The sequence below is a fragment of the Loxodonta africana genome, chromosome 4 (genome assembly GCF_030014295.1).
Source record: "Loxodonta africana isolate mLoxAfr1 chromosome 4, mLoxAfr1.hap2, whole genome shotgun sequence".
Classification (NCBI taxonomy): domain Eukaryota; kingdom Metazoa; phylum Chordata; class Mammalia; order Proboscidea; family Elephantidae; genus Loxodonta; species Loxodonta africana.
This window is the reverse complement of record NC_087345.1, coordinates 33350084-33370445: the sequence shown is the minus strand read 5'-3', so window position 1 is coordinate 33370445 and position 20362 is coordinate 33350084. Positions and strand designations below refer to the sequence as shown.

The 20362-nt window shown below is 39.9% G+C and overlaps 2 non-coding genes across 2 annotated transcripts; both read left to right on the top strand.

Moving 5' to 3' along the window:
• Positions 1–3422: 3422 nt before the first annotated feature.
• On the top strand, positions 3423–3509 carry TRNASTOP-UCA (transfer RNA opal suppressor (anticodon UCA)). Its single transcript has one exon. It is a non-coding gene; the product is annotated as a tRNA-Sec (tRNA).
• Positions 3510–3528: 19 nt separating this feature from the next.
• TRNAS-GCU (transfer RNA serine (anticodon GCU)) lies at positions 3529–3610 on the top strand. The gene has a single exon. It is a non-coding gene; the product is annotated as a tRNA-Ser (tRNA).
• Positions 3611–20362: the final 16752 nt, after the last annotated feature.

Sequence of the window (20362 nt, the reverse complement as noted above, 5' to 3'; positions counted from 1 at the left end):
CAGGAAGAGGTGCAAATTTGTGGGACAAATGGTGAATTTCTTTTAGACTTATTGAGGCTATGGTGCCTGTGGACTATTTCTGGGGGTTTAGAACCCAGCAGAGGGACTGGACTAGATACAGGAATTGGGGAATCATCAGTCTAGTGATTATAACTGAAACTACAGGAGTAAATAAGATGACCTAGTAATGGTATGAAGAGTGAGACCAGAAAGATACCTAGGAAAAAATCCAGAGAAACATCAATATTTAGCAGTCAGAGGAGTGGCCAGAGAAGACCAGGAGAATGTGCTGTCAAAGATAAAAAAAAAGAACATCCAAGATGTAGGAAGGAAACCTGGTGGCATAGTGGTTAAGATCTACAGCTGACAGTTTGAATCCACCAGCCGCTCCTTGGAAACTCTATGGGGCAGTTCTACCCTATCTTATAGTGTCGCTATGATTCGGAATCAACTTGACGGCAATGGGTGGGTTTTTAAGACGTAGGAAGTGTCAGCACTGTAATATAAATTATGTGAGAGGTGTTAATAAGAGAAGAAATTCCAAGGATCAATCTCTTGCATACAGGAGGAGAGAAAAGTTCCAAAACTAGATTAAAAAAAAAAAAGAAGAAGTTAGAAAATTTAGGGGCAAAGCACGCTGGTGTGCACAAGGTGCTATGTTTTCTCACCACCCCAGCAGGAATATAGTGGAAGCATTACCAGGTCAGGTTAAGGTTACTTTCAATAACAATTACACTGTGTTGCAATAAAGACCAAACCTATGCCTGGTTGACCTATTCACGGGCATCTCTACTTCATGCTGATGGTATTATTGTGAAAAAAACAAACATGAAGTTGAAGCCACATACTAATATAGTCAAGTTTGCTTGGCGTTAAGGGAGAAACTTTGTATGCCGCAGGGAAAGATGCAATCATAAGGATGAGAATTTCAGCTCTCTATAAAGGGTCGCTGGTGGTGCAAACAATTAATGTCTTTGGCTGCTAAAGGAAAGGTTGGTAGTTCAAGTACCCAAGATGCCTCAGAAGAAAGGCCTGCAAATCTACTTCCAGAAAAAAAAAAAAAAAAGCCATTGAAAACTCTATGGAACACAGGTTTACTATGACATAAATGAGATTACCACATGTCAAAGCTAATTCACGGCCAATTGGTTTATAAAGGGGTTAAAAAGAGTCTACCTGCTGGAGAGATTCTAGATACAACATTAGCTTTAGTTCTCACAGTGTCTTTGACCAAGCCGTGTGACATTATTTTATGTTGTATTATTAAGAGAGGAAAAACTCTCTTGCATAAAGCTGGAAAGATAAATGAGAAATCCACCACACAGTAAAGCGCAGTGAACAGTGAATGTAGTAACATTGTCATTAGGTGGGGAGAAGGTTAAAAATTCTCCACTAGAGTTTAAGTTCACATCATCAGAGTGGCCAAAAAAACTAAAAAAAAAAAAAACTCAAACAGAGAATATATTTCAAAGTGGTTTCAGGTTAATAGCAGACTCAAGTGACTTCCAGGAAGAACTTGATGCAAATCAAAGCTAAAAGTGATTTGAAACACCATGGATTTTAAATGATGTTATAATGGGGTGGGGGGGAGGGTAGTGTCCTAGAATCTATGAAATATTGTAGTTATTTTGCCTTTCTACCAATTGGCCTGGAAAGAACCTTGTGTTCTCCTGATGACCCATGAGGCCAGCTTAGGATAAGAACATAAGTAGGTTGGTCTGGGATCAAAACTTACATTGTTTGTACTACCTTATTCTTATCCAGTAGCACTGGCCTGTCCAGAAAAGATACTAGACAGAGAACATGGAGTCAGTGGCTTGGATCAATGATCACGGTGACAGGAGGCTTCAGGCTGTAATTTTCCCAGTCCACCAGAATGCTCAGGGCAGATGGCAAGCTGTGTCGCTGGGTTCATTTCAAAGACCAGATCATGCCCTTCTTCCAAGAAGCCAAATAATATGAGGATTAAAACAGTCCAACGAGTTCAGCAAGTATATCACTGTTCCTCTTTGCAAGAGCAGTTTTGATGAAGCGGAGGAGAGAGACGAAAAATTACATTGAGTTGAAGCTGGAAAGAAAGTGAATAAACAGAGGACGTAGTTGGAAATAATGTTTATAATAAGCTCAGTGCTAACTAGGAGGACCGAGATATTAATCCCCAAACACGGTATCTGTCCATTTTCTCTATTACTGAAGGTCAGAATAATACATTCTTGCAATATTACAGGGTTTTTTTCCAATGAGGGAATCTACTCTAAAATCAGTAAGTATATTCAACCAAGGGCTCTTTAAATGAAGAAATTTTTCATGAACATCCACCCAAGTTTGATAAATTAGGCCACTGAAGAGGCATAACAAATTTTTGCATGCTAAATGACTTTTATGTTGTTGATCCAGTGTGAGAGAATGTAGTCCTATTCTAAGCTGTTGTTAGGTGCAGTCAAGTTGGTTCAGACTCATAGCAACGCTATGAACAACAAAATAAAACATTGCCAGGTTCTGTGCCATCCTCACAATCGTTGCTCTGCTTGAGCCCATCGTTGTAGCCATTGTGTCAATCCACCTCATTGAGGGACTTCCTCTTTTCACTGACCCTCTACTTTACCAAACATGACTTCCTTCATCAGGGATTGGTCCCTCCTGATAACCTGTCCAAAGCACGTGAGATGAAATCTTGCTCTAAGGAGCATCCAGTCTTTACTTCTTCCAAGACAGGTTTGTTATTTCTTATGGCTTCTTGTTATTGTTGTTAGATGCCGTCGAGTTGGTTCCGACTCCTAGTAACCCTGCACACAACAAAACGAAACACTGCCCAGTCCTGTGCCATCCTTACAATCGTTGTTATGCTTGAGCTCATTGTTGCAGCCCCTGTGTCAATCCACCTCATTGAGGGTCTTCCTCTTTTCCACTGACCCTGTACTTTGCCAAACATAATGTCCTTCTCCAGGGACTGATGCCTCCTGACAAAATGTCCAAAGTATGTAAGATGCAGTCTCACCATCCTCGCTTCTAAGGAGCATTCTGGTTGTACTTCTTTTAATACAGATTCGTTCATTCTTTTGGCACTCCATGGTATATTCAGTATTCTTCCCCAACACCACAATTCAAAGGAGTCAATTCTTCGGTCTTCCTTATTCATTGTCCAGCTTTCACACGCATATGATGTGATTGAAAATACCATGGCTTGGGTCAGGCACACCTTAGTCTTCAAGGTGACATTTTTGCTCTTCAACACTTTAAAGAGGTCCTTTGCAGCAGATTTACCCAATGCAATGCGTCTTTTGATTTCTTGACTGCTGCTTCCATGACTGTTGATTGTGGATCCAAATAAAATGAAATCCTTGACAACATCAATCTTTTCTCCGTTTATCATGATGTTGCTCATTGGTCCAATTGTGAGGATTTTTGTTTTCTTTATGTTTGCCCAGATGATCCTCAGTGGTCTGGGGTGTAGGCTTCAAGCCTATAGCTGTCTAGTGACAGAGTGGTTCAATTCCACCTTTCAGGTGACAGATTCACACCTTTGTAGACAAGGTGGCCGAGTGGTTAAGGCGATGGACTGCTAATCCATTGTGTTCTGGACACGTGGGTTCAAATCCCATCCTCGTTGTTCTGCAGGTACCACTGGTTACATCAGTTTTTTTTGCACCTCAACATAAAGAAAACAAAAAAATTTCTCTGGCAGTCCATGGTACATCTGATATTTTTTGCCAAAACCATAGTTCAAAGGTATCAATTCTTCTATGGTCTTCCTTATTCATTGTGAGCTTTCACATGCATATGAGGCAACTGAAAATACTATGGCTTGGGCCAGGTGCACCTTAGTCCTTAAAGTGGCATGTTAGCTTTTTATACTTCAAAGAGGCCTTTTGCAGCAGATTTGCCCAATGCAATGCATCATTTGATTTCTTGATTCCTACTTCCATGGGGGTTGATTGTGGATCCACATGAAATGTAATCCTTGACAACTTCAATACTTTCTCCATTTATCACGATGTTGTTTATTGTTCCAGTTGTAAGGATTTTTGTTTTCTTTATGTTGAGGTGTAATCCGTACTGAAGGCTATAGTCTTTGATCTTCAGTAAGTGCTTCAAGTACTCTTTGCTTTCAGCAAGCAAGTTTGAGTCATCTTCTTATCACAGATTTTTGATGCGTCTTCCTCCAATTCTGATGGTGTGTTCTTCTTCGTAAAGTCCAACTTCTCTGATTATTTCCTCAGCACACAGATTGACTAAGTGTAGTGAAAAGATACAACCCTGAAGCACACCTTTCCTGATTTTAAACCATGCAGTATCCCCTTGTTCTGTTCAAATGACTGCCTGTTGATCTATGCACAGGTTCTTCATGAGCACAATTAAATGTTCCAGAACTCCCATTCATTGCAATGTTATCCATAATTTGTTGTGATCCACACAGTCAAATGCCCTTGAAGAGTCAATAAAACACAGGAAACATCTTTCTGGTATTCTCTGCTTTCAGCCAAGGTTCACCTGATAGCAACAATGATATCGTTCATTTCATATCCTCTTCTGAATCCAGCTTGAATTTCTGGCAGTCCTCTGTTGATGATATGGTGCATCCACTTTTGAATTATCTTCAGCAAAATTCTATTTGTGTATGGTATTAATGATATTGTTTGATAATTTCTATATTCTATTGGTCACTTTTCTTTGGAATGGGCACTAATACGGATCTCTTCCAGTCAGTTGGCCAGGTAGCTGTCTTCAAAATTTCTTCACATAGAGAAGTGAGCACTTCCAGCATTGCATCCATTTGTTGAAACATCTCAATTGATATTCTGTCAATTCCTGGAGGCCTGTTTTTCGGCAAAGCCTTCAGTGCATCTTGGACTTCTTCTTTCAATACCATTGGTTTTTGATCATATTTACCTCCTAAAATGGTTGAAAGTCAATTAATTATTTTTGGTACAATGACGCTGTGTATTTCTTAAATCTTCTCTTGATGCTTCCTGCATTGTTCAATATTTTACCCGTTAAAAAAAAATTACCATCGAGTGAATTTTGACTCATAGAGACCCTATAGGATGGAGTACAACTGCCCCATAGGGTTTCCAAGGAGCACCTGGTGGATTGCAACTGCCAACATTTTGATTAACAGCCTAACACTTAACCATTGTGCTACCAGGGCTCTATTTTACTCATAGAATTCTTCAATGTTGCAATTCAAGGCTTCAATTTTTTCTTCAGTTCTTTCAGCTTGAAAAATACAAAGCGTGTTCTTCCCTTTTGATCTTCTAACTCCAGGTGTTTGTGCATTTTATTATAATAATTTACTTTGTTTTCTCAAGCTGCTCTTTGAAATCTCCTGTTCATATTTTACTTCATCATTTCTTCCTTTCGCTTTAGCTACTCTACTTTCAAGAGCAAGTTTCAGAGTCTGTTCTGACATCTATTTTGGTCTTTTCTTTCTTTCTTGTCTTTCTAATGGCCTTTTTCTTTCTTCATGTATGATGTTCTTGATGTCATTCCACAACTCGTCTGATCTTCAGTCGTTAGTGTTCAATGGGTCAAAGCTATTCTTGAGAAGGTCTTTAAATTCACAGGTGATGTACCCAAGGTTGTATTTTGGCACTCGTGGCCTTGTTTTAATTTTTTTCAGCCTCAGCTTGAACTTGCATATGAGCAATTGATGCTCCGTTCTGCAGTCAGCCCCCGTTCTTGTTCTGACAGATGGTATTGACCTTCTCCATTATCTCTTTCTGCAGATATAGTTGGTTTGATTTCTGTGTATTGCATCCTGGAATGGCACCATTAATGTCGTGTATAGGCACTGTTAATGTCAGTGAAAAAAAGGTATCTGCAATGAAGAAGTTGTTGGTCTTGCAAAATTCTATCATGATCTCCAGCATCATTTCTACCACCAAGGTCATATTTTCCAACTACCAACCCTTCTTTGTTTCCAACTTTCACATTATAATCACCACTAATTATCAATGCATCTTGATTGCCTATTTGATCAATTTCAGACTGCAGAAGTTGGTAAAAATCTTCAATTTCTTCATCTTTGGCATTAGTGGTTGGTGCATAAATTTGAATATTAGTCATATTATCTGCTTTTCCTTGTAGGCATATGGATATTATCCTATCACTGACAGCGTTGTACTTCAGAATAGATCATCAGATGTCCTTTTTGACTATGAACGTGACACCATTCCTCTTTAATTTGTCATTCTGGCAAAGCAGGCCCTATGACTGTCCAATTCAGAATGGCCAGTACCAGTCCATTTCAGCTCACTAATGCCTGGGCTATTGATCTTTATGCATTCCATTTCATTTCTGGTGACTTCCAATTTTCTTAGGTTCATACGTCATATATTCCATGTTCCAGTTATTAATGGATGTTTGCAGCTAAACCACACATAATTTAAATATATCAAATCCTTAAAGTCTTAAAATGTCATGTTGGTGAAGAATCCATGCAAGATGGTGTGGTGGAGGAAATTAAGGCGGGGGGGCGTGCCTTAGGTGAAAACATAACCTTGGGGCCTACTACAAACGAGCCCAGAGTAATCCGGAACCTCAAAGACAGAGAGGACAAAATCAAAAGGAAGTTTTTGCTTTTTTGTTTCCATCTTTTATTTCCACTATTTTCTCTCCTACATTAAATATTTTCTAGTCCTATAATAAATTTAGTGGTCTGAGTGGGTGTGGTAAGAGACATTTGGGGATTTAACAGACAGCACCCAATGGAGCAATACACTTGCACACACACAGGCACACACCCATACAGAGCTCGGGAGGACACCCACATGGCGCACCAAAGGTAAAGCGACACATGACGTTAAATCGCCCCAACAGTCTCTAATTCCAGCTCATCAGAGATTTAAATTGCACAGTAAGAAAATGACTTGGATAACTTCCAGAGTTTGTCTTAAAATTTAATTGCAGTGAACCCAACACTTTTATAAAACATATACGTTTTACTTAGTTTCTTAGTCAAAATATTCTCCTAACCTTTTTTTCTTTTTAGTAAGTGACAAAACTGTTCTTGTTGTAATTAATGGAGTACAAAAATATTGGGGAAACATGCTCAAAGGCTTAAACTATAATTCTATTACTAATATATTCCCTTGGCTTGCCTTTTGAACTCTGCTGCTTCTTGCCTTGCAGCTGTGTTTAATGAGAGGAGAGATTATTCAAATGAGCCCACAGCAGAGCGTTATTTCTGAGGCACTAGCCATCTTGAGCAGGCATCTTCTCTTACAATCAGGCAGTGAAAGCAATCATCACTATTTAGTTACCTGGCTGCATATGTGGTAATATAACTCCGTAGACACTAGATCACATTCCTAGATTTGGAGAGAAGCTGCTAATGATCCTGTAACCAAACAAAAGGACAGCAGAAACAGCCTCCAAGGTGAAAAAAAATGAGAAGGCACCTACACCAGCCTCTTCTGTGCTTCAGCTTTCAATTTGTCACTATCTGTCAGCAATGGAGACCGTTAGTGTCTGATAATGAAAATATGCAGCCATACAAAATGCCCTCTTTAAAACCCTGTTTGCGGGCATGTGGCCTTTGCCTCAACCGACAGTGAGACGGAATGCATTCCAAATGGGTAGGCTAGTGTTTAAAGACTTTTAGAATGTGAAAATGAGTTTCTACTCATGATAGATTTGAAAGTAAGAATACCTCTCTAGGGGAGAAAACCCAGAGACAGTTTCAAAGTTGCCAAGAAAATTTAATAAGCACTAATTTTGAACTGACAAACATCCAATCCAATATGGTGGATTTAAGCAATAAGAATTCGTCCTGTGAATTTACAAAGAGATAAGCATCTCATGAATAAGTAAACTCTGGAACATGAGGCAATGGTCTTTATTGATTTTGAGATCATTTGTTTGAGAGATTGCCCTTGAGGAAAAAAAAACTATTATGGCTGATAATATAATAGTTATATTCAGAGACAGCCCACTCATGTGGCTGGTGGAAGAACAGAAAGATTACTCACCCAGTAGAATAGGTATAAGTAAAATTTTTATCTACATAGCCTATTCATTCTTATAATCGTCCATGTCCTAATTCCTAGAAGTTAATTTTCAGATATATATGCAAAAGTGAAAAGTAAGTAAAAAATTAAATAATCAGGGTCCTCAATTCACTAAATACTTTCTACAACTGAAATTGAGGAATTGTTTTCAAAAAATGCTGTCTCTGGGACATCCTAAGGCTTATACCCATTCAAGCCAATCCCTTACACTATCTGTATCCACCTCTGCAATTCAGAATAATTACAATTGAAGCTCCATAGGCACTTCAAAATTTTCAAAACAAAATGTCATTTTCTATTTACCAATCTTATTGAAGCAAAAAAAAAAAAAAGGCAGGAAAATAGAATGAGTTTTAACAAAGGTGGAAGCTTAAAGAGTTCTCTGGTGAATTCTGAATTAGTAAAAAAATTTCATTACATCACCTTATGATTTCTAATAATTGGCCGAGTGTGTTTTGTTTTTGTTTTTCCCTAAATATTCCTGCTAAAGAAAGTCTCCCAGTTTCCACTTTTCTTAACTGCCATCCAGCATAAAGTGAGGTAACAGGAAGCAATTTAGTTGTCTTTAAAGACTCAACTTATATAAAAATATGGTCTTCCATGACTTGATGACTCAGTATTGGGTTACAGACTAGTGGTGAAATGCCCATCCTTTCCTGCTTATCTCTAGTCTCTGAGAAAGAATAAGCTCTTCTCCTCAGGGCAAACCCTCACAGTCTCTCCGCTCAATTCCATCCCTTTTTGTCTCTTCCTGCACCTCATTCCATCAATTATGTCCTCGTCTATGTTTAATCTTCCCTATTCTGTTGGCTTTTCTTCCTCAGCATACTAACATGCTCAAGTGACCCCACTTGATTAAAAATTAAGAACCTATCCTCTCAAGTTACCAACTCATCTCCATCTATACATTACCTGTCAAATTCTTGATTAATTACACACTGGTTTCCACACAGTCACTCCACATACTGCCTCAAATCCTTCAATCCATCTTCCACTAGTACCAAGTCACTGAAATAACTCTGAGGCCTCACTCTTGCTCATCTTCCTCAGCTTCTCCTCAACGTTTGATGCTACTCCTCCCCCTCTCAATCCTCTCTTTGCTTTCTATGACCCTGCAGTCTCTTGGCTTCTCTGCTCCTCCTGTCAGCTCTTCTTGCTGGGCTCTGAGCATGAAAAGCCTTCCCATCTTCTACTTCTAAGAAAACGCTACACATCCTTTAAGGCAAAGCTAACATGCCACATTGTCTGTGGAAACTTCCCTGAACTCTTCCAAAAAAACTTAACAATTCATCTACACTTTGTACGTACTCTTATAATAGCTCTTATCACATACAATGCAGCTTCCATTCATTACTTCATTCACCAAACATTGAGCATCTTGTTGATGACAGGCACTGTTATAAACACTTGGGACATCTCAATGAACAAACTCAAGGCTCCTGCATTTAAGGAGTTGCATTCCAGTGGGAAGAGAGTGCTTATAAACAATAATCTTGAAATATAAGAATATTGCATGCTATATTAGAAGGTGAAAAGCTCTATGAAAGAAAAATAAAAAGTATACCAGGGTAAGAGGAATCAGAAGTGTCACGGTGGAGCAGCACAGCAGTTGTGAGATTAAATTGCACAAAGATCTCTGCTGCTGGACTGTGATCTTCTTGAAGGCAAGACTCATGTCTTATACATTCTTCTATAACCAGGCTTAGCCCAGTGCCTGGCACATGTTATATTTTCATTTATTCATCTGTTCATTTGGCAAGCATTGATTGAGGAGCTACTCTGCCCCAAGGATTGTGCTAGGCGCTATGAACAATAACACAGCAACATTTATTCATACCATGTACTTCCATTTCATAGAAGAAAAAAAATTGAAAATCTAAAAATTTTACTAGTAAAGTCATAAAGCTAACAATTGACCAAGCCGGGAATTGAACCCAGTGAATCTGACTCCAAGCCCAATGATCATATCTACCATGCTACACTGCCTCTATAGCTCCTGTCTTCAAGTTGTTAAAGCTACTATAAAAACCAAAACCAAACCAATTGCTGTTGAGTCGATTCTGACTCATAGAAACCCTACAGGACAGAATAGGCCTGCCCCACAGGGTTTCCAAAGGAGGAGCTGGTGGATTCAAACTATCAGTCTTTTGGTTAGCAGACAGACTCTTAACCACTGAGTCACCAGGTCCCCAAAACTAGTATACAGGACTAGTAATAACATATACTTCTCGGGTGATGAAATGTCCTATTTTGACAGGACTGTCCTGGAAGGTGTCCTGAAGATGGCATAGGACCAGGCAACATTTCATTCTGTTATATATAATGCCATCAGGAGTACAAACTAACTCGATAGCAACTAAAAACATCCTGGGTTTAGTACAGAGTCCTACATCCTGGGAATTCCCTTAGGCAAATTGAAACCGTTGGTCACTTCTGTCTCTGTACACTTTTTTTCTCAATTAGGCCTACTCTAACCATCTTATTTAAAATTGTAACTGCCCCCGCTCCACTCCCAATCTCCCATAGCTTGAGCTACTTTTTCTATCACACTTGTCAACTTATAATAAACTATATAATTTACTTATTTATTATGTTTAGTGTTTATTGTCTGTCTCCCCAATTAGAGTGTAACCAAAGCAACCAGAACAGTATCCGGCTCTCAGTAACCAGCTGTTGATTGAAAAATGAGCAACGCAGCATAGTAAGTGCAAGAAAAGAAATATACCTCTGGTTTTATGGAGTCACAAAGGAAGATGTTATGGATTGAATTGTGCCCTCCAAAAATATGTATTGACTAACAATGCAGAAGAAAAACTAGATAACTGGGAGCTCCTAAAAATCAAACACCTATGCTCATCGAAACACTTCACCAAAAGAGTAAAAAGATTACCTATAGACTAGGAAAAAGTTTTTAGCTATGACATTTCTGATCAGCATCTGATCTCTAAAATCTACATGATACTGCAAAAACTGAACTACAAAAAGACAAATAACCCAATTAAAAAATGGGCAAAAGATATGAACAGGCACTTCACTAAAGAACACATTCAGGTAGCTAACAGATACATAAGGAAATGCTCACGATCATTAGCCACTAGAGAAATGCAAACCAAAACTACAATGAGATTCCATTTCACTCCAACAAGGTTGGCATTAATCCAAAAAACACAAAATAATAAATGTTGGAAAGGTTGTGGAGAGATTGGAACACTTATACACTGCTGGTGGGAATGTAAAATGGAACAACGACTTTGGAAATCAATTTGGCGCTTCCTTAAAAAGCTAGAAATAGAACTACCATAGGATCCAGCAACCCCACTCCTTAGAATATATCCTAGAGAACTAAGAGCCTTTACAAGAACAGATAAATGAATACCCACGTTCATTGCAAAAAGATGGAAGCAACCAAGGTGCCCATCAAAGGATGAATGGATAAATAAATTATGGTATATTCACACAATGGAATACTATGCATGGATAAAGAACAGTGAGGAATCTGTGAAACATTTCATAACATGGAGGAACCTGGAAGGCATTAATACTGGGTGAAATTAGTCAGTTGCAAAAGGACAAATATTGTATAAGACTACTATTATAAGAACTTGAGAAATAGCTTAAACAGAGAAAATATTCTTTGATGGTTAAGAGAGGAGGGAGGGAGGGAGAGAGTTTTCACTAATTAGATAGTAGATAAGAACTACTTTAGGTGAAGGGAAAAACAACACACAATACAGGTGAGGTCAGCACAACTGGACTAAACCAAAAGCAAAGAAGTTTCCTGAATAAACTGAATGCTTCAGAGACCAGTGTAGCAGGGGTAGGGGTTTGAGGACCATGTTTTGAGGGGACATTTAAGTCAATTGGCATAATAAAATCTATTAAGAAAATATTCTGCATCCCACTTTGGAGAGAGGTGTCTGGGGTCTTAAATGAAAACAAGCGGCCATCTAAGATGTATCAATTGGTCTCAACCCACCTGGACCAAAGGAGAATGAAGAACACCAAGGACACAAGGTAATTACGAGCCCAAGAGACAGAAAGGGCCACATAAACCAGAGACTATATCAGCCCGAGATCAGAAGAACTAGATGGTGCCTGGTTACAACCAATGACTACCCTGACAGGGAACACAACAGAGAACCCCTGAGGGAGCAGGAGAGCAGTGGGATGCAGACCTCAAATTCTCATAGAAAGACCAGACTTAATGATCTGACTGAGACTAGAAGGACCCCGGTGGTCATGGCCCCTAGGCCTTCTGTTAGCCCAGGACAGGAACCATTCCCAAAGCCAACTCTTCAGATGGGGATTGGACTGGACAATGGGATAGAAAAAGATGCTGGTGAAGATAAGCTTCTTGGATCAAGTAGACACTTGAGACTATGTTGGCATTTCCTATCTGGAGGGGAGATGAGGAGGAAGAGGGGGTTAAAAGCTGGCAGAATGGGCACAAAAAAAGAGAGTAGAGGGAAGGAGCAGACTGTCTCATTAGGGGGAGAGCAAGTAGGAGTATATAGCAAGGTGTATATAAATTTTTGTATGAGAGACTGACTTGATTTGTAAACTTTCACTTAAAGCACAATAAAAATTAAAAAAGAAAAAAAAAAAAGGTGTTGAAGTCCTAACTCCTATACCTATAAATATAACCATGTTTGGAAATAGGAGTTTTCCTTTGTTATGTTAATGATGTCATACCCGAGTAGGGTGGCTTCTAAACCTAATCATTTCCAAGTGGTGTCTTATAAAAACAGCAGAATCCACCCAGAGACACACCAGGGGAAGGAGGAAATCAGAGGACAGAAATAGACACATCTGTAAGCCCAGAAATATCGAGGATTGCTGGTAGTTACTAGAAGCTGAAATAGATAAGAAAGGACCCCCCTCTAGAGCCACGCCCTGAATTCATCTTCAAGCAAGCCACCTCAACTGTGAGAAAATAAATTTCTGTTCTTTAAAGCCACCCAGTTGTGGAATTTCTGTTATGGCAGCACTACGTAACTAGAACAGAAGGTCAGGAAAACATTCCTGGAAGATAGACTAGTTGACAGGAGTAGCTGATGGGGTAGAAGGCAGCCATTCCAAACAGAAGGGATAATAATCGCAAAAGCCCAATGTCAAGGACCAGCATGCAAATTATGTGTTTATGAGGAGGTGGGGTGGTTAGGAGCAGTTTGAAGTTGCTGGAGTATGAGGAGTGAGACAGGAATTGGCCAGAGATAAGGCTGAAGACCCACTCACCCCATTGTTGTCAAGTCAATTCCGACTCAAAGCAACTGTATCGGAGAGAATAGAACTGCTCCACGGGGTTTCCAAAGAGCAGCTGATGGATTCAAACTAATGACATTTTGGTTAGCAGCCCAGCTCTTAACCGCTGCACCAAGTAGGCAGAAAATACATTTGAGTTTCCCTTCGACTAGGGATAAACTCTCTAACATACAATGTTCTTTATTATCCCAACCTTAGTAGCTCCCATGACTGCTTCATACATCCCTTATTCTAGTCAAGATAAACAAGTTGCTATTCTCTCTTCGTGCCCCACATTGTCCTGCCTTTATGTCTTTGCAGGAAGTGATCCCACTACTTAAGATGCTATTCCCTTCCAACTTTTCAGGTGCTGTCCTTCAAGGTAAAATTCAAAGTCACCATTTCATGAGCACCAAACACCCCACCCAAGCAACATGCTTTGTCTCCAAATACTCAGAAACATTAATTTACCTCTCTAGTCTTAATTAAATAGCAATATTAAGTGCTAGGCTGCTAACAAAAAGGTCAGCAGTTCAAACCCACCAGCCACTCAGCAGGAGAAAAGATCTGGCAATCTGCTGCCATAAAGATTACAGTTCTACTCTGTATTACCAGGTTGCTAGGAGTAGGAAACTCCTTAACAGCATACAACAGCAACAAGTCTCGATCCCTTTTTTTTCTCTCTGTCAAGGTTATATTTATGCAGAATCTTTATCTCCAGGCCATTTCTTGACCTCATGTCTGACCTACCACCCTGTCTGAGGACATCAACTTCTGTTCGATCATGTCAGTGGCTTGTTCCTATCTCAAGACTTCAACCTCTGGTGTTCTTTCTGCCCAGGACTGGCTCCCTTCAGATCTTCATGTGGCCTTCTCCTTCACATCATTCAGATGCCCTGCTCAAAGAATCCATCCCAGGACTTCCTCCCTATCCTGGTCATTCTCTGTATTCATTTCTTTATGGCACTCATCACTACCTATTTTTTTTTTTCAATTTTTTTCCTTGAATGTAACCTCAGTGACAACAAGGACCTTGTTTGCTTTGCTCACTGCTGACTTCCCAATGTGTATAACAATGATTGACACATAATAAGTCTCGGTAAAGATTGAAGTTGGCAAGGATTTCATTTTACTTGGATCCACAATCAACAGCCATGGAAGCAGCAGTCAAGAAATCAAAAGACAGGTTGCACTGGGCAAATCTGCTGCAAAAGACCTCTTTGAAGTGTTGAAAAGCAAAGATGTCACCTTGAAGACTACAGTGCGCTTGACCCAAGCCATGATATTTTCAACTGCATCGTAGGCATGCAAAAGTTGGACAATGAATAAGGAAGACTGAAGAAGAATTGATGTCTTTGAATTGTGGTATTGGCGAAGAATATTGAATATACCATGGACTACCAGAAGAATGAATAAATCTGTCTCGGAAGAAGTACAACCAGAATGCTCCTTAGAAGCAAGGATGGCGAGACTCCATCTTACATACTTTGGACATGTTATCAGAAGGGATCAGTCCCTGGAGAAGGACGTCATGCTTGGTAAAGTAGAGGGTCAGCAGAAAAGAGGAAGACCCTCAATGAGATGAATTGACACGGTGGCTGCAACAAGGAGCTCGAGCATAACAATGATTGTGAGCATGGTGCAGGATTGGGCAGTGTTTCATTCTGTTGTACCTAGGGTCACTATGTGTCCCAACTGACTCAACGGCACCTAACAACAACAAGACTTGGTAAATACATGTTGAATGACTGAAAACTTCCTGACCTCTATTAACTTACCAGCTACTTTAGGAACCTTTGAATCCCCTATGGGACATAGTCCCTTTCCTGATAGATATTAGTCATTCAAATATTTATTGAATGAATGAGCAAACAAATAAACAATGGGCTCTTTGAATGTATTCTGACAGTAAAAACCCTGTAAACCACTAGCTTTCAACCCTTTCTACACATTAGGATCATCTGGAGAGCTTTTGGAAACCCTGGTGGCATAGTGGTTAAATGCTACAGCTGCTAACCAAAGGGTCGGCAGTTTGAATCCGCCAGGCAGTCCTTGGAAACTCTATGGGCAGTTCTACTCTGTCCTATAGGGTCGCTATGAGTCAGAATCGACTCGACACCACTAGGTTTGGTTTGGTTTTTTTGGGAGAGGTTTTAAAAAACTTCATTGCCCTCATCCCACCCCTAGAGATTCTGATTTAATTGGCCTGGAAAGGGGCTTGAGCATCAATATTTTTTTAAAGCTCCCCAGATAATGCTAATGGGCAGCCAAGGATCAATGCTGTAAACCCTACAGAACACCAGGCTCAAATAAAACGATGAATTCCAAACAAGCTTCATGACATGACCATTGATTTAATTCTTGAGTTGCTCTTCATGAGGAATTGTGAGCAAGTACCCTCTTTTGCAAAGACCTACTAAAAGAGACCACTTTGAAGAGAGAGAGAAAAAAAAATTACTTTGGTGCCATACACTGAAGGAGGTGGCCTTTCAAAGCAAACACGACTTAGACACATCTGCTGTTCACAATATTTTTCTCTGAGAAAATCATTGGCTATATAGCACACGAAGGCTTCCACAAGTCAGAGCAGGAGAATGTGTACTGGGTCATAAAGGCATTTAGTATCACTTTTGGAGAGATTTGGAGCCCATATGTGAAGGGGTGGATTATACCTCCTATGATGGTATTAATATGAATGGCTCGGGTCTATTGTGTTCAGGATTCAATAGAGCTGCAAAGATTTAGGCAAAAGGGGTGTTTGCAAAGCAGAAGAAAGCCTGCCTAATTAGAAAACAAGGAATGGGAAAATAAATAAAGTGGTTGAACAAAGTCAGCTCCGGCTCTAATTTGCCTGGAGACATCCTAACACTTACTGCAAAATAAATCGAATTTTTGCTGTATACATTCAATATTTGTTAATAAGCTTCCAGCTAGCGATTTCCTGTATTTCCTGCAGAAGCAGAGAATGGTTTGAATATTGTCAGGCTGACACACGCAAAGAGCCACATGGAGGTAACTCTCAGTCTTTGGAGGAACAGCCTGGGCTCAAGAGAAGACTACCCTCAACTTGCAAGCCAGGGAGGAAAAAAGATAGCCCAGGTGAGGTCCATGGGCTTTCCATATTGTCTAAAAAAAACAAAATCATCTAGGGGAGGAAAATAATGATTTTTAGAGGCAATTTGACAAGGAATTTCTACCCTGCTAGTCTGGGTTAGCATTTCTGAATGTGATAAATAACTGCACTCTCGGACAGCCCATTTTTTCTTTATTTTGATACCCTTACAGCAGTAATCATGCCTCTTGTCAGGTGTTACAAAGATAAAGACAAATGTTCCCTATTGATATTCTATCAATGTAGATCAGCCCCAGCCAAAGAAAGGCACCCCTGCTGGATGTGTGGGGTGTACCGTTTGTCTTGTCTCCAACACAGATTGAGGCACATCCTGTCCCAACAGGATCCTCAGGTCAGAAAAACAGAAATCCGCCACCGATAGTGTTGATGCTGGCTTTGCCTGTTCCAGAAACCAGCGCCCCTTGCATGTTCCCTCCACCCACACACCAAGATTTATTTTCCTTTTCTGGGACTATTGATTAGACTGTGCAACATATCCGTAAGGTCAAATAGCAAAACAATTCTTTTGTCAAATAAGATGGGTTTGGGCATCAGCGATTTTTTTTTTCTTTTAATCAGAGAGATTCCACATAGGCATTTATCGATGGTAGCAATATCTGAAAAACATGAAATGATTTCCAAAGATGTGGTTCAGGGACTCATCTGAAAAATTGTTTATGCCAAAACAGATGGAGTTTGGCTTAATTGTTGAAATAAATTGCCATATGGAACAAAACACAGCTGATTATTGCATTAACACAAATTTTAATAGGCCTCATCATCCTGTTGTCATTGTAGCTACAGTTGTCACTGTACTTTAATCAATATGTTTATAAGGGAACTCCCATTGTGGAATTTGTGATCCAAAGGAAATTTCAGATCCTACCTACACATTTTACCGATAAAGATGCTGAGGCCCACGGAGGGTAAGAGGCTTGTGTAAAGGTATATCAAGAAAGACCAGCTGCTAGAAAGGGACGTCATGTTTGACAAAGCAGAGGGTCAGCAAAAATGAGGGAAACCCTCAATGAGATGGACTGACGCAGTGGCCGCAACAATCGGCTCAAGCATAACAATGATTGTGAGGATGGCTCAGGACCAAGAAACGTTTCATTCTTTAATACAGAAGGTCGTCATGAGTCAAAGCCAACTTGATGGCAGCTAACAGCAGCAGCAACAAAAAAAAACTTTACAACTTGAAAATGAAAGACATTCCGAATACGTAGTGTACATATGGACAAGGTATTCGTAAAAAGCAAGATCATTATAATCCAATATGGAAACACCACCACTGCAGTATGGAAACACCATCATTGCAGATGGTCTGAGAGAAGATTTGGTGCAATTAGGTGAAATTGGAAGGACTGCCTAATTTGACAAGATCCTTTTTCATGCTTAGCATCTCTTAGTTAACACCCAAGATATTATTTTTATTCTTCCTCAACTTTTGCAATGATTTCTCCCCTACTAGTTTCTCCCCAGATATTCTCAATACAATGTAAAAGGCATTGTGGATGATAGAGGGAAAACACAAATAAGCTACAGGAGATGGTGAGGGAAAGAAAGTGGGACAAGAAACAAAGAGATATCTTTCATTTCCCAATGTGGTGAGTGGAGTTTTTTCCTCTTAGTTTTTCTCATAACTGTTGATCCTTCTCACCTCCTCTCTTCTCGCTAAAGTGGGAAATGAATGGGAATTGATCTGAAAAGCTATTTCAAAAAGTTATTACAGGATTGTCAGTAATCCTTCTAAACCTAACCTCCACCCCTACTGTCATCCCTACACCTGACATAAAAAACGCTTTGAAAAGCTAGTGTTGGAAGTCTGAAGTGAGAAAACAGTAAGCCAGTGCCCACCCCCTACCCTTGGCCCAGCTCAAGGCCAGTGACCCAGAAACAGGTGAAGGGAGGCCTCCAAATGCTGTTAAAGTAATTGTACAGGTTCACTGAATGGATGTTCCATTTCATGATTTATGCTATATCCCACCGTAGCAAACATTTAAGAGATGTCCAAATCCTTTCATTTTCTCTGTTACAGAACCCTTCACTTTCCCTTTTCTTGTGCATTTTTTCTGCCTTTTCCTACATGACAGCTTCTGGCAAAAGAGCAACAACAACAATAATAAAAACTCATTTTAATCACCTGTACAACTCTGTGCCTAACACACTGTAGGTGTTCAGAAAGTGCTTATTGAGTGAATGCATGAATCCAACATTTATTCAGCTCCTGAGTTTTAAGTGCTATGTTAGGCAGCATGTGTTTATGTGTGTGTGTCTGTGTGTGAGTATGAGCTAGAGTAAAGGTCAAGCTGTTGTAACAAAGACCCCTGAAAATATAGTGCCTTACTTAAAATAAAAATGTGTTTTTCTCACACAAGACAGACCACGAGTTGGTGAGCAGTCTAGGATGGGTAAGTTGTTCTGCTTTACCAGGTCATCCTGAGACCAGAGCTGGGTTACCTCTGCCATCCTCAACATATAGCTTCTATTGCTGGGTCAAAGGTAACTCCTGTGGTCATTATCTTTCACCCAGGGAAAATGGTGAGGAAAATGAGAAGGGGAAAAGAGGGTGGAGCACAAGGAGCTTTCTTGTCACCCATTTCCTCCACTCACATCCCATTGGCCAAAATTTTGTAACATGTCTACATCTTAGCTGCAATGGAAGCTAGGAAATTTAGTCTCAAGCTGAACAGCCCTGCGTCCAGTTAAAACTTAAGTGTGTTTGTGTCTGTCAAGGAGGCAGTAGAGGTCTATTATTTAAAAGAAAAAAGCAAAAATGAGTATCAGGGGACTAGTCTCTACCATAGAGTGCTTTGGAGGAAGAAGTGAAAAGAAAATATATTTTGGGCTTTGCAAAGTGTAAACAATTAATAAGGATCTATTAATTGTTTTGCTGCCCCAAACTTACAACTTAAAACGTACATTTGCTCATGATTCTGTGGATCAATAAACTGGTCTGGGCTCAGCAAGGATGGCTCATCTCTGATTGACATGGTGTTGGCTGGGCTCAATCATGTATTTGTGGTCATCTGGCTGACAATAGCCTCACTCATACATCTGTCGTTTGCTGGCTATTGACAAGGACAATGGATGTAACTGGCCACATGTTGCTTATCATCCAGCAATTTAGCCTGAGCTTGTTCACGTGTTAGTGGTCACAGGGTTACAAGAGCAGCATGAAATGGTGAGCTCTAATACTTAAGTACTTTTCAAGGCCCTACTTGCATCGTATGTGCTAATGTCCCATTGGCCAGTGTGAGCCGCATGGCCAAGCCCAGATTCAAGTTGTAGAGAAATAGACCCAACCTCTTGATGGGAGTTACTAGAAAGTCACATCACAAAGAAGCATGGATACAGGGTGAGGAAGAATTTATGACCATATTTGCCATCTACCATAAAAGCTAGAGTCAAAATACACCAAAACATATCACAGGAACATAGAGATGACAAAAATAACTCAGTTTCTGGGAAATGAGAGTGATGGTACCCAGGATAGTTACCTTTTTAACTTAGTGAATAAAATTAGGTTAGTCCTAAAGAAACTTGGAAACATCCTGCACATCCCATCATTTTACTTTTATTGGGTACCTACTATGTGCTAGGAGCCCTGATGGTACAGTGGTTAAGAGCTTTGCTGCTAAATAAAAGGTCAGCTGTTCAAATCTACCAACAACTCCTTGGAAACCCTATGGGGCAGTTCTACTCTGTCCTATAGGGTCACTATGAGTCAGAATTGACTCGATGGCAATGGGCAACCATGTGCTAAGCCCTGTGGCTGTGTTTAGACAAAATCAGAAAAAAACAAACTCGTTGCTGTTGTGTCAATTCCGACTCATAGCAAACCTATAGGACAAAGTAGAACTGCCCCATAGGGTTTCCAAGGCTGTAAGTCTTTACAGAAGCAGGCTGTTGCATTTTTCTCCCATGAAGTAGCTGGCAGTTTTGAACCACAAACCTTTTGGTTAGCAGCTGAGCATTTAACCATTGTGCCACCAGTGCT